The sequence below is a fragment of the Panthera pardus genome, unplaced genomic scaffold (assembly GCF_024362965.1).
Source record: "Panthera pardus isolate Hobbes unplaced genomic scaffold, ASM2436296v1 HiC_scaffold_15, whole genome shotgun sequence".
Lineage (NCBI taxonomy): Eukaryota > Metazoa > Chordata > Mammalia > Carnivora > Felidae > Panthera > Panthera pardus.
In genome coordinates this window covers 6713730-6726563 of record NW_026526710.1, presented here as the reverse complement: position 1 = coordinate 6726563, position 12834 = coordinate 6713730, and the positions used below count along the sequence as shown (strand labels likewise).

The following is a 12834-nucleotide window of genomic DNA, read 5'->3' as shown; positions in this document are numbered from 1 at the left end:
GTGGCAAGAGATGGGCCTGGAGAGGGAGACACGGGTCAGACCTGGAAGGATTTGGACGTTACCTTGCGCACACATGGAAGCCATTGCAGGGCTTAGAGCCAGAGAGTCAGATTTGCATTTCAGAAGACCAGTCACTCAGTGGATGAAGGATGTGTGTGTGTGTGTTGGGGGGGGGGGGGGGGGGGAGTGCAGGGAAGCATGGAAATAACCAGCCAATCAGAAGGTTCCTTGGAAATCCAGGTAAGAGAGGGAGGTGGCCTGAACCAAGATACTGGGTGAAGAATGGAGACGAGTCAACAGCTCCAAGAATGGTTCAAGAAACAGGATTAGAAAGGTAGGCAGTTTCATGCTGGGGAGGCAAGGAGCGAACGCTTGGGAAGAGCTAGTCTAGACTCTCTCCCTCCCTTTAGTTCATCTCACTCTAGGGTCTATTGAAATCTATTTTTCTTCTTCCTCTTTGTAAATTCTCATGGACCTACGGTGTCTCTAGGTCACTGGCCGGGCGCATATTGCTTGAGGCGATAGACTCTGAAATCAGACTCACTGGGTGTGGTTTTACTACCCAGGGTCTCATTGATGATCTACTTAGTAGGTGGGAAGAATTACAGTGATGAGCTTTCAAAGCCTCTAGAGCATTTAACAACTCAATGTCCTGATCCAAATAAGAAAGGAAATGATGTGAATGTAGCTCACGGCCATTGAGTCAGGAGAGCTTAGCTGTGATCAAGAGCCATCGGTCTATGTAGAGGAAAGAAAAAATCCCTTTCGGGATCCCAGAGCTTGCAGTTAATATTGAAGAGCCAAGGACGGTCCTGGGCCTTCTAGAAAAAGGCACCCTTATTTGCCAGTGTGTCCTCAAATACCAGCTGACCAACGGCGCAAGTTGCTAGGTTTGCTCCTCTGGGAATCTTATCCAGATTGTTCTAAGGCTCAGCAGGGCAGGAACTGAAAGAGCACCTTGGCTGGTAAATTCATCTTCCTAGGGTCTTGTGAGAACCCACCACTCAACCCAGATCACAAATGGAAACATTCCACATGGACGCTGACCACCTCCCACGAGTAGGATGACTGGCCATCCCCATTCATCAGGAACTTCCAGTGCTAAAACAGGCCAAGTCCCAGGCGAACCAGGATGAGTTGGCCACCCTACCCCCGCGCCCCACTTTGAGCTCATGTCGCCATTTTGAACGGTATCCCTTTCAACGGTGATTTCGGAAAAACCTATTGGCCAATCTGGGGTCAACCTTGTTGGGAAGGAAAGTAAATCAGTTTGCTCAATCACATCCATTCTATCCGTCCTTTCCAAAGGAAAGGACTTCGTGTAGCTACGGTGGTGAGCGCCAGCTCTGAGGCACATGCGGTGGGTTTAAATCCTAGCTCTCTTCTATAAAATGGGAACGCTCATAATTCATGCCTCGTGTAAGAAACGGTGTGGAAAGCCAGAGTCTGCCTTGGTAGTAAGTGTTCAAATCCGTGAGCTGTTATGATGAGTATTTTCCATCTCACCCCGCCCCAACCCCAGTCCTCTCGATCCGAAAGCTACTTAGAGCTTTTCATCTTTGTCTCGACCTTTCCCATTTCGCCTAACGCTTTGAGGACAAGGTGCCTTAACTGACAGCATCCATTTACAAAGTTCCTGTTTGCAAATTTGCAACTGAGAAGATTTGGAGAACCTTTGACCAAGCGGGATGGAATAAGAAAGAACACCTATCAATCCTGTCTTTCCTTAAGAAGGGATGGGTCAACCCCAGGGGAAGGGAGTTTTCTAAGAGCCAGAAGATGTTTGTTAACTGAGATAATAATGTACACAGAGACTTTAAGCTGTGGTCAAAACTCTTGCTTACACAACTGCAGGAGGCCCTCCCAGCTGGTCTACTCCTTCTGTCTTTTGGCCCCCAGCACGTATTTTCCCCACCTGGCAGCCAGAGGGAATCTTTTTAAAAAGGCAAGACAGTTTGGGGTGCCTGGGTGGCTCAGGCGGTTGAGCGTCCGACTTCGGCTAAAGTCAGGATCTCGCAGTTCATGAGTTCGAGCCCCACGTCCGGCTCTGTGCTGACAGCTCAGAGCCTGGAGCCTGTTTCAGATTCTCTCTCTCTCTCTCTCTCTCTCTCTCTGTCTCTCTCTGTCTCACACACCACACACACACAAAAATAAAAAATAAACCTCAAAAAATTTTAGGAAAAAAGAATTTAATAAGACGGCACTTCCTGCCTCCCAGTATCTCTAGCCCCTTGCTTGTTTTAGGTGTCCCGGTTTCTGGCACCCGCTGATAGAATATTCACTCGTTTCTTGTCTATTCCTCCTCAAAGCAATGGAGGCCCTTTGCCCGGCTCCTTGGGGTGTGCCAGCACCTATGATGGCACCTGGAAGGAGGCAACGCTCCGTATACGCTGAATAAATGCCTGAACGAACGAGTCTGATGTTGACCCTGACAGTAAGAGCTCAGCCGAACGGAGGAGCCGCCCTGTGCTAAGCCATTTACCTCCATCCTCTTGGCCTCCCAAGAAGACAATTGCTCTCTTCGCGACTGGGAAAAACCGTAGCTCAGGAAGATTAAGGGATTTATCCGGTGACAAATGTCAAGACTGGGAGAGTCCAACCCACTTCTTTTGGGGCCAAAACTCAAAAACATTTCCACCTTGCCCGAGGGCAAGGAGGGTCTAGAAGAGGAAGCCGGCTGGAGAAGACTATGTCAGACCATCACCTGGGCTGCCCTAACCGCAGACATAAAGACCCAAGTACCAGCAGATCTGCAAGCATCAGGCTCTCTATGAAACTTCGAGCCAGCCCCCCACCCCAGCCGTGGGGCTCTGTGCTGACAGTTCGGAGCCTGGAGCCTGCTTCCGATTCTGTGTCTCCTTCTCTCTCTGCCCCTCCCCTGTCCGCGCTCTGTCTCTCTCTGCCTTTCAAAAATGAATAAATGTTAAAAAAAAAAATTTTTTTTAATAGTTCATGTCTGACAATCAGGTTCTATATATGGGGGGGGGTGGGGAATGTCAAAATGTTTGCAATTATTCATAGATGATCAGTCAGTGAATGAGCATTCAAGAAGCAAGAGGCATCTAGGGGCGCCTGGGTGGCTTAGTGGGTTGAGCGTCCGACTTCGGATCGGGTCGTGATCTCAAGGTTCGTGAGTTCAAGCCCCACAGGCTCTGTGTCAGCTCGGAGCCTGCAGCCCGCTTCGGATTCTGTGTCTCCCTCTCTCTCTCTCTCTCTCTGCCCCTTCCCCACTCGCACTCTGTCTCTCTCTCAAAAATTAAAAAAAAAAAAAAAAAAGAAGAAGAAGCATGAGGCATCTCAACTGTCGCCACAGTAGGGGACCAAGAGGGAGGTGGGGAGTGTTCTAGTTCCCTGCAGGGTTCAATCACGTACGGTGTAACCCTGGCCACGTTATTTGAACGCACTGAACCTTAGTCGGCCCATCTGAAAAGCAGAGATAATTATACCTCTTTGAAAATGCCGTTATTACGAGGAACACAAGAGACATTGTATATAAAGAGATCTAACGCAGCGGCCAGGGCACAAGAGCTCGGAGGAAAGATGCTAGTTTCATATCCGCATCTCTCTCCCCTGTCCCCACCCACTTTTAGGGACCCTCGCACATGCCTGGGTAATTCTGACTTCCAGACGGACTGGGTGAAGTGCTCTGAGCAAGAAACTTGACCACCAACTATTGAATCTTATGTCAAGGGAAACTCACAAAGGAGGTATTTTTATCTCCCCGTTACAGAGAGAAAAACCAAAGTACAGAGAGAAGAAGCAACTTGGTGAAGAAGCCTCCTAGTTCTTGTCTTGTTTGTCTCCTAGAGACAGATGGATTCCAACTGGGGAAATCCAGGAAGGCTACTTGGAGGAGCTGGTAATCTTCAGAGTCTAATTTTCACAGTACGAACATCCGTTTCCTCTCATACCTAACTCGGCATCCCAGGAGTAGGAGTCTGCATCCTGGATTCCATAACCCAGACAGGTTTGCCACTGTCTTCCCGGCTTTGGCTTTAGCCAAAGTGGGCATCGATCGGCAAAGATGCCCCTCTTCTAAACACAAGGCAACCATTCAGATTCACAAAGGACATCCATCCAACGCCACCCGTCCCCTTCCCAGAATGTTCCCACATCTAAAGAGATTTGAGAAAGACCTCGCTCAAAGACTCTGAGAATCCCCCCCCCTCCCCCATCAGACCTACTTTTTGTCACTCGGTGACAGGGCTAAAAGGGGAGGGCGGGGGGGGGGGGGGGAGGGGAGGGCAGGGTACGAATTCAGCAAATACTAAGACATAGACCTCAGGACGGACGGCCCACCATGCTATCATGAAAAACTATCTGTGTTCTGGCTATTTACAATTACCTATTTGTTTGGGAAAGATTTCTTCTCTTCCTTCCACGTCTCCTAAGCTGTGTGTACGGTGAAAATGTTGGGGCTGGGCAGCCTTGGTTTTTTTTGTTTTTTTTTTTCCCCCCTCGGCTGTGTTTATCCACCCAAGAAAGTATTTTAAGTACTTTGTTTCCATTATGCTATTCTGAGCCCATTACTTGGTGGGGTGATTAAAGATTGCTTTTGGCAAGAGAAGAGAAGACAAAGTGTTTGTTACTTCCATGACTGTTAGCCTTTTCCAGGCAGCCTTCAAAGGGAAAACCATAAACATATGGGACACAAAATACATATTGGCTTCGTAATGGGAGCCCTGGAGAATGTCTGGCCCTTCACCTTTGCCTGGAATCTGAGTAGCTGTAGCTGGGACAGGCAGCAAGAGAAGGACTCTTTCTAGGGCCTCTTGGAGGCTACCGACTTCTGGGTTCTTCTCTCTTCCTCTTCATCTGGGTGTGCACTGATCCTTTCGCTTGGCTCGGATCTCCCTCGCGAGCTTCCCCATCCTTTCCATCGGTATTTGGACGCAGCCCCGGAGGAGACAGGTGAGGTCTCGACCCTCGTGGGGCTGGAGTCTTCGAGCGTGGCACACAAACATTAACGATGCCGCAGGTATGTTTCGGGGCAGTGAGTTTCGTGGTGGAGAAGTACAGGACGTGTCATGGGCACGGGAGTAAAAATCTGAATTTTTCCTAGGGTCTGGGAGAACAGGGAGGACTTCCCCAGATGTGCGAAATCTGAAAGATAAGCAGGCACTCGGTAGGAAGGGGTCTTCTAAGCAAAGGCTGTCAGGGGAGGAGAGAACAGGGTTTATTCAAAGAAGGGAATGAGGGGGTGGGTGGTGGCCGGAATCCAGAGAACAAGGTCAAGAAAGAGTACCCAGAGATGGAAACAGGAGGTCAGGGAGTTCGGGACCCCCCACCGCCCAAGTATAATCGCAGAGTAGGTGTTAAATGCAACTCAGTGAAACTTGGGAGTGAAAGGTAGGTCACCACTTACAGGGGCCAATCTCTGCCTTCTTAACAGCTGGATGGCCCTGGCGCAGGACACTTCACTGCTGTAGGCCTCCATTTCTTCATCTGTCAAATGGGTATCTTGAGCCCTACCCCGCGGGGCCTGCGGTACGTAGCTGGAACTCAGTAAACGTCAGCTTCCTTACTTCCTTCCCAATCATCTGTCATGAGTTCAACTTCCCTTCCTTCACTTAGCATCTTGGCAGACCCGTGCGAAGCCAAAAAGGCCCCATCGCCATCTCTGATCAATCGCTCCTCTGAATGAATGCCCAAGACCTGTCAGTCCCCTGGCCAGGGGACCTCGCGGCTTTGCAAGCTTGTTGCAATCACCCATCCTCCAGCCCACCAGTCAGATGCAGTCCCTTTTGAAGTCCGCAGCTATCTCTCCGGGGGATCTTGGGGACATTAGCATCTGCCTGGGCTATCTCCCAGACTATTGTGACCAGCAGATGAGATAAAGGGTGGGTGAGGTCCCAGAGGCTCGTAAAAGCCCAGGATTCCTGTTCCCCTCCCTCGGCTGGGGAGGAAACCTGCATCGGTCCAGATAGGGTTACGAGATGCACAGAGGCGTTTTCCCCAAACGCATTTAACTCGACGGCCCCTTGGATTCAACAAGGCACCTGCAAGTTCAGGCATGTCCCGGGCGCTTAAATCGTCTGGGAATCTCTCTCTTCTGGAGCCAAGTGGGCAGTTTCAGAAACTCCAACAGATCAGGCAGAGCACAACTCCACTCACTTCCTCTGCTCCCAGACCCCCTGAGTGCCGGCGCCGTGCCTGGTGCCTTTCAACACCCCTCGCCATCCGCGTGTCCCCGTAACTCTGTAAAAGAGAGTGGCTTTTCCATGTTTACAGATTCCATCAACTGAGAAGTAATTTGCCCAAAGTCTCCGGAAGTGAAAGGGCAGAACTCTGGATTCTGGACACACACACAGCTCTTTGCTCTTTCCTGGTGACTTGGCGTGAGTCGCCTCCCTCCACTCCAAGAATGAGTTTACCTGGTCCCCGAGGACTCATTCTAAGGATGCTCAGCGGCCCCCACTCCATGGGGTGGGGGGGTGGGGGGGGGGGCGGGCCTTGTTTTGAACGTGTTTCCTCACATAATGAATTGGAGAATGCTACAGAATGGCCCTTGGTATCATCTCCCCCATTCCATAGAGCAGGAAACTGAGGCTCACCCAGGGTAAATCTGCACGCCAGGCAGGCTGGGTATACTCCAAGAGTATACTCCAAGAGTTGGGTATACTCCTTCTCGAAGCCAAAGTCTTTCAAAGTGGCCACACCATTCTGTGTTCCCACCAGCAGGTTTTGGGCCTTCCAGCTGCCCCACGTCTTTGTCTGCCCTTGGACTGGTCATGCTTTTCAATTTTAGCCATCGTGGGGGGGGTGAATAGTGGTATCTCATTGTGATTTTCATTTTCCCGATGACTTTTGGTGTTGAGTACTTTCTAAGGGACTTTTTGACTGCTCACATATCTTCTGAGGAGTGCTTGTTAAAATCTTTTGCCCATTTTTAAGTTGGGTCCTTTGCCTTCTTATTAGTGAGTGATGGGACTTTTTTCAATATTCTGGATATGGGGGCACCTGGGTGGCTCAGTCCGTTAAGCGTACCACTTCGGCTCAGGTTGTGACCTCCAGGTTTATGAGTTCGAGCCCCACGTCGCGCTCTGTGCTGACAGCTCGGAGCCTGGAGCTTGCTTTGGATTCTGTCTCCTTCTCTTTCTCTCTCTCTGTCCCTCCCCTGCTTGTGCTCCATCACTCTCTCTCTCAAAAATAAATGAACATTAAAAAAAATTTTTTTTAATATTCTGGATACATGTCCTTTGTCACCACAGGGACATTTTTATTATTTTTTTAAGTTTTTATTTTAATTCCTGTTACTTAACATACAGTGTTACATTAGTTACAGGGGTACGATATACTGATTCAACCCTTCCATACATCACACTTCTCAACAAGGTCTTTCAAGGAGTGGAAGAATTACAGTCTTGATGAAGTCCCATTGATCATTTATTTGTATTTTACGGCTTACATGCTTTTTGCGTCCTAAGATATCTGTGCCTACACCGACGTCATGAAGATTTCCCTGCGTGCTTTCTTCTGGAAATTACACAGTTGGAGCTCTTAGGCTTAGTTTCTTCTTAGTCTTTCTTTTCGTTCACCTTAGGTTAAAAACTTACACATACAGGGGCGCCTGGGTGGCTCAGTCGGTTGGGCGTCCGACTTCAGCTCAGGTCACGATCTCGCGGTCCGTGAGTTCGAGCCCCGCGTCGGGCTCTGGGCTGATGGCTCAGAGCCTGGAGCCTGCTTCCGATTCTGTGTCTCCCTCTATCTCTGACCCTCCCCGATTCATGCTCTGTCTCTCTCTGTCTCAAAAATAAATTTAAAAAATTAAAAAAAAAAAAAAAACTTATACATACACTTAACCATCCATCTCAGCAATTCCGCTCTCAGATACCAACCCAAGAAAAAATCATACGCCTGCAAAGTCTTACACTTGGATGTTCGTATCTGCATTATTCACAATCGGCAAAAACTGGGAACGACCCAAATCACCATCCACAGGTCAACGGATATACCGCAGCCCTTCCATATAATGGAATGCCAACCATCAAAAAAAGGAACTCGCCATCAATCTATGTGACAATGTGAATGGATCTCAAAAACACAATGCTGACCAAAAGAAGCTAGACATAAAGGAGTTCACACTGGATGATGCCACTAACTGAAACTCTAGAAGTGACCAAGCGCATCCACAGTGACAGCAAATCAGCGGTCGCCCGGGCCCTGACTGTATAGATGGAGGTGGGCAGGTGACGGGAAGGGCGGGAGGGAGCTCTGCAATGATGCATGTTCCGTATCTTGATTGTGTCGGTGGTTACACGGACGCATACATTTACCACAACTCGTTGAACCGCACACTTGAACTGGGTGCGTGTGGGTGTGTATACATTATACCTCAATAAAAGGGACTTTACAAAAAATAGAATAAGAACAAAACAGAGGCTAGTGAAGAGTGCGTCCAGGTTGGGGACAGGGAGGAGTGTTAGGCCACTGAGTCATCTAGGTGGGAGGCGAAGGTGGCTTGGTCCAAGGAGGAGGAAGCCAACAGTTGGATTTGCTGTTGTGATTATTATCCTGACGGTCATCCTATCGCTTTCCTGCCGTGTCCTTCCAGGGGCCAGGGGCAACCTCTCATCTGTACACGAGTGGCCCATTTCCCCTCCCTCCACCACCTGCATTTCTCTCTGATGGGTCATCCTTCAAGGTTGACCATCCAGTCATCCCACGGGCTGGACATTGCCGACAGCTGACGGACACACTCGGAAAACCATGCCATGGTCAAGATAACTCTAAGAGCACCTGTGATACAACCCCCTCCCGGGCCCCCAGGCCCCTGCCCTCCTTTCCCAATGTCCTCTAGAGCCCAGGTCCAATACGTTGGCAGTAGCTGATGCTATCAGAGAGTGAGACACCCCCTTAGGGAACTACGTTTGTGTCCCTGGGCTTCTGTAACAAGGTTCCACAAACTGGGGGCCCAGAACGGCAGGAATGTATTCTTCTCGCACGGTCCTGGAGACAAGGAGTCAGAAATCAAGGTCTCATCGGGGTTGGCTCCTTTTTGGAAGCTGTGATGGAGAATCCATTCCATGCCTCTCTCTTAGCTTCTGGTGCTTCCTGGCGATCCTTGGCCCTCCTTGGCCTTGTAACTGTATCCCTTTGCTTCACAGGGTGTTCTCCTTATGGGTGCCTATGTTCCTTTCTCTCTTCTTATAAGGACACCAGTCGTTGGATTAAGACCCACCCCAACCCAGTATGACCTTGCCTTAACTCGATTACATCTGCAAAGACCCTACTTCCAAAGAAGATCACATTCACAGGTATCTGGGTTAGTTAGCACTTGAACATATCTTTCCTAGGGACATGCAATTCAACTTAGCACAGAGACCTTACGTTCCTCTAACAACAAATAACGCAGATCACAAGGAAGCTCCGAAGGGCCGGCTGGCTGGGGAAGAGAGTGGCATTGGGACCCCGGATTAGGAACAATGGAGAAGCTGGGGTCACACCTTGAATATGCCACTGACTTGCTGTTCAATGGCTCTCAATCCCTTCCCTCTCTCTGGAACTTGATTTCACCATTTTGTAGCAATTTTCTTTAAGTGTATTTCTTTATTTTGAGAGAGAAAGCGTGCCCGTGCACATGCGAGTGGGGGAGGGGCAGAGAGAGAGAGAGAGAGAGAGAGAGAGAGAGAGAGAGAGAGGAAGAGAGAGAATCCCAAGCAGGCTCCACGCTGACAGCACAGAGCTGGACGCAGAGCTCAGTCTCACGAACCGTTAGATCAGAACCTGGGCAGAAATCCGGAGTCAGATGCTTAGCCACTGAGCCAGCCAGGTGCCCCCGATTTCACCGTTGTTTCTAATGGATCTGTGGATCCCTGGTTGACTTGCCGGACTCTTTGGGAAGCAATGGATATGGTTAGCATTTATCGAGCACCTACAGCATACCATGGTAAGCACCGTGAGCATCTCATCTCGTTGAAACCTCAAATGACTGTAGGGGCGAACGACTTCATACAAATGATGATGATGAGGTCCAGAGAGCTCGGTAACTGGAGTCCCCCACATCCAGCCAACCCCCGAATACTTAACAGTCTGCCTGCTCTGCTCCACTTTCTACTACAAGCTGTCATTCCTTACTTGGATTCACAAATGGCCTGCGGTCTTACCCTCACCCCAAATGTAGCTCTGAGGCAGAAAGACATTTTTGTTGCCGAGACTCCCTCGCAAAACATTCCTCAATGGCTCCCTATTACCCTCAGAAAAAAGCCCAAATTCCCCCCAACAAGGCCAAGCAGGCCCCACCTGATCTGAGCCCAGCCAAATTCCAACCCCATCTCTCCCTGCTCCCTTCCCCAGGAGAATACCCGCTCATCCTGCAGAATCTGGCTTAAGTGCCACTTCCTCCAGGAAGTCTTCTTTGCCTGCCCCTTAGGCGTGAGTCAGGTCACCCCGTTCAGTACTCTGAAAACACTCTATTTCATCATTGGTTTTGTTGCCTGTTACCTTGTCTCCTACACCGTGGTTCCTACTTGTAAATATCAAATGCCACCTTTTGCCAGATTTGATACCCCAAATGTCCTACATGTCAAATGCCACACAACCACCAGTACAAGGAGGAAAGCTGGAGTGGGAAGCCACGGCTGGCTGACTCCAGGGTCTGTGTTCTTTGTACTGGCCCACACGGATACTGGTGAAGGCACAAGAGCCTATTGGGAAAAGCAGTCTGGGCCCAAGCATACAGGGATCTGGTCTGACAACATGCCTCCCCTTTCCCTTCCCACATCCATGGCAGACATGACTAATGGATCACAGCACTCCTTCTCCCGGATCTCAGGTTCAGGAGGGCCCCAGCCAGTTGATCCAAAGCAGCATCTGACACGAAGTCTATATGCCCATGTGATCTGTTGTCCAACACCCCCATTTGGCAGGCAAGGAAAACAGGGGGGCAGACAGCACTGGCTGTCCCCATACCTAGGCAAGTCCGTGTGGAGGCAGGGACAGGATCTCTCCTCTCCCACTTCGGGGCTGTCCTCCTACCCCCACGGGCGTCTGGAGATCAGCCCCTCATGCTGTGTCATCAACCTATCCTCTGGATGTCTTGAGAAAAAAGCATTCCTGTGAAATCGGGGCCAGGTGTCGCACGCAAGGTTCTGAGGACAAGAACAGTCGGGGATGGCCCGGGAGACTGCCTTTGCTTTCCTTTGCTTTTCTTAAGGTGCCCAGAGGTAACTCCCGGCCTCTGCCTCCTTCCTGCGTGTCTAACCAGCCACCTGCTTGCCACGAGCTCATCGCCCACCACAGCGACCCAGCACGTGGGCACATGGCTGCAAGCCCCTGGAGACAAGCAGAATTTCCAGACCCGAGAAATGAAAAGACTTTCCAGGACACGCAATGCACAACGGCCCATTAAAAAAATAAATAAAGATATCTTTCATTTAAAAAAATTTTTTTAACGTTTATTTATTATTGAGAGAGAGAGAGAGAGAGACACAGAGCATGAGCAGGGGAGGGGCAGAGAGAGGGGGAGACACAGAATCCGAAGCAGGCTCCGAGCTGTCAGCACAGAGCCCGACGCGGGGCTCGAACCCACGAACCGCGAGATCGTGACCTGGGCCGAAGTCGGTCCCTCAACCAAGAGAGCCACCCAGCTGCCCCTAACGTTCTCGTCTCCCGTGACCAGCCAGGACATTGCTCAAAGCTCAGAAATCACCACTGGTCCATTCCTATTAGCTAAACTCCAGATTTCATTGAAATTTCACCCATTTTTCTGTTCCAGGATCCAGTCCAGGCTACCCTGTGGCCTGGAACACTTTCCCTTTCTGACAAATACCTTCCCTGAAGTTCTCCCTTTTTTTCTGGTAGCTGATCTCCACCCCACCCCCACCCCCACCCCCACCCCCACTCAGAAACGGATGTTGGCTTATTGTTCTACTCTGCTCTGGCTCACTGTACAGATGAGAGTTGGGGGAAGCTTTGCCTAATGATTTCTAATACTGTAAACAACCCTTCCTCACCGTGTTCATTTTTCCTCTGTTTTAAAGTCTAGTTCACATCATCAAAATGGCCACTGGCACTTCCTGGAATATTTGGCAGACTGTTTTACTGTATTTCTTTCAAACAAAACAAAAAAAAAAAAAGTTCTATTTTTTTTTTCCCAGCACCCCCCCCCCCCCACCCCAAACTTCGTTTGTTCTTTTATGACTAAGGATATTTATCTCCTGCCTGCTTTAGAAGTTTATGGGCTGCTTTTCCTTTGAATTCCAGGCCAAGGTCAGTAGCCTTTGGGTTGTGATGTCACAGCGTGTTACCTTGGTTACCTCTATGACATCATCGGACAAACCTGGGGCCCTGGGGGGGGGGGGGGCAGGGCGGGGGAGAGGGTCTCTGAAACAATCCCTTTCATCTACAGTCGGCGAGGAAATTGCTACTGCTTTTGGAAAATGTTTGGAGAAGTTGGGAGAAGCTAAAGAGTAGAATTAATAAGATTTACTATCCCCTTCCCCCCTGCTTCCAAATGCCACAGACCCCTAAAAGTCAGGCCACAATCAAAGGCTGCAGACTTTTGAAGGGAGGAAGCCGGAGGAACAAATGCATTCCTAGAAACCAGAACACCACGTCCGTAAAAAGACCGTCAGTAAAGCCACGAGAAGAAACACGCGCGCGTGCACACCCACCCTATCGACCCAACTACCTATAGATGGGATGGCTCGCACGAGGCGTCCCTCCGTCTTTAATCTAATCTAATCTGTCTCTCTCTCCGCGTAAAAGCCAAAGCGAAGCGCAAGCACGAGCCAGGAATGTTTGGTTTAAAGGCTTTTTCTTAATAAAAGTAGAAAAGAAAACAGAACCAAAGCAGAGTGAACACTCCGTTTTCATGCCATTAAAACGGCATCT

General features: G+C 49.7%; 1 long non-coding RNA gene across 1 annotated transcript; it reads left to right on the top strand.

Moving 5' to 3' along the window:
• The first annotated feature begins 7787 nt into the window (after positions 1-7787).
• On the top strand, positions 7788-11402 carry LOC109277599 (uncharacterized). Its single transcript, XR_002085236.2, has 3 exons — positions 7788-8181; positions 9108-9257; positions 11156-11402. It is a non-coding gene; the product is annotated as an uncharacterized LOC109277599 (long non-coding RNA).
• Positions 11403-12834: the final 1432 nt, after the last annotated feature.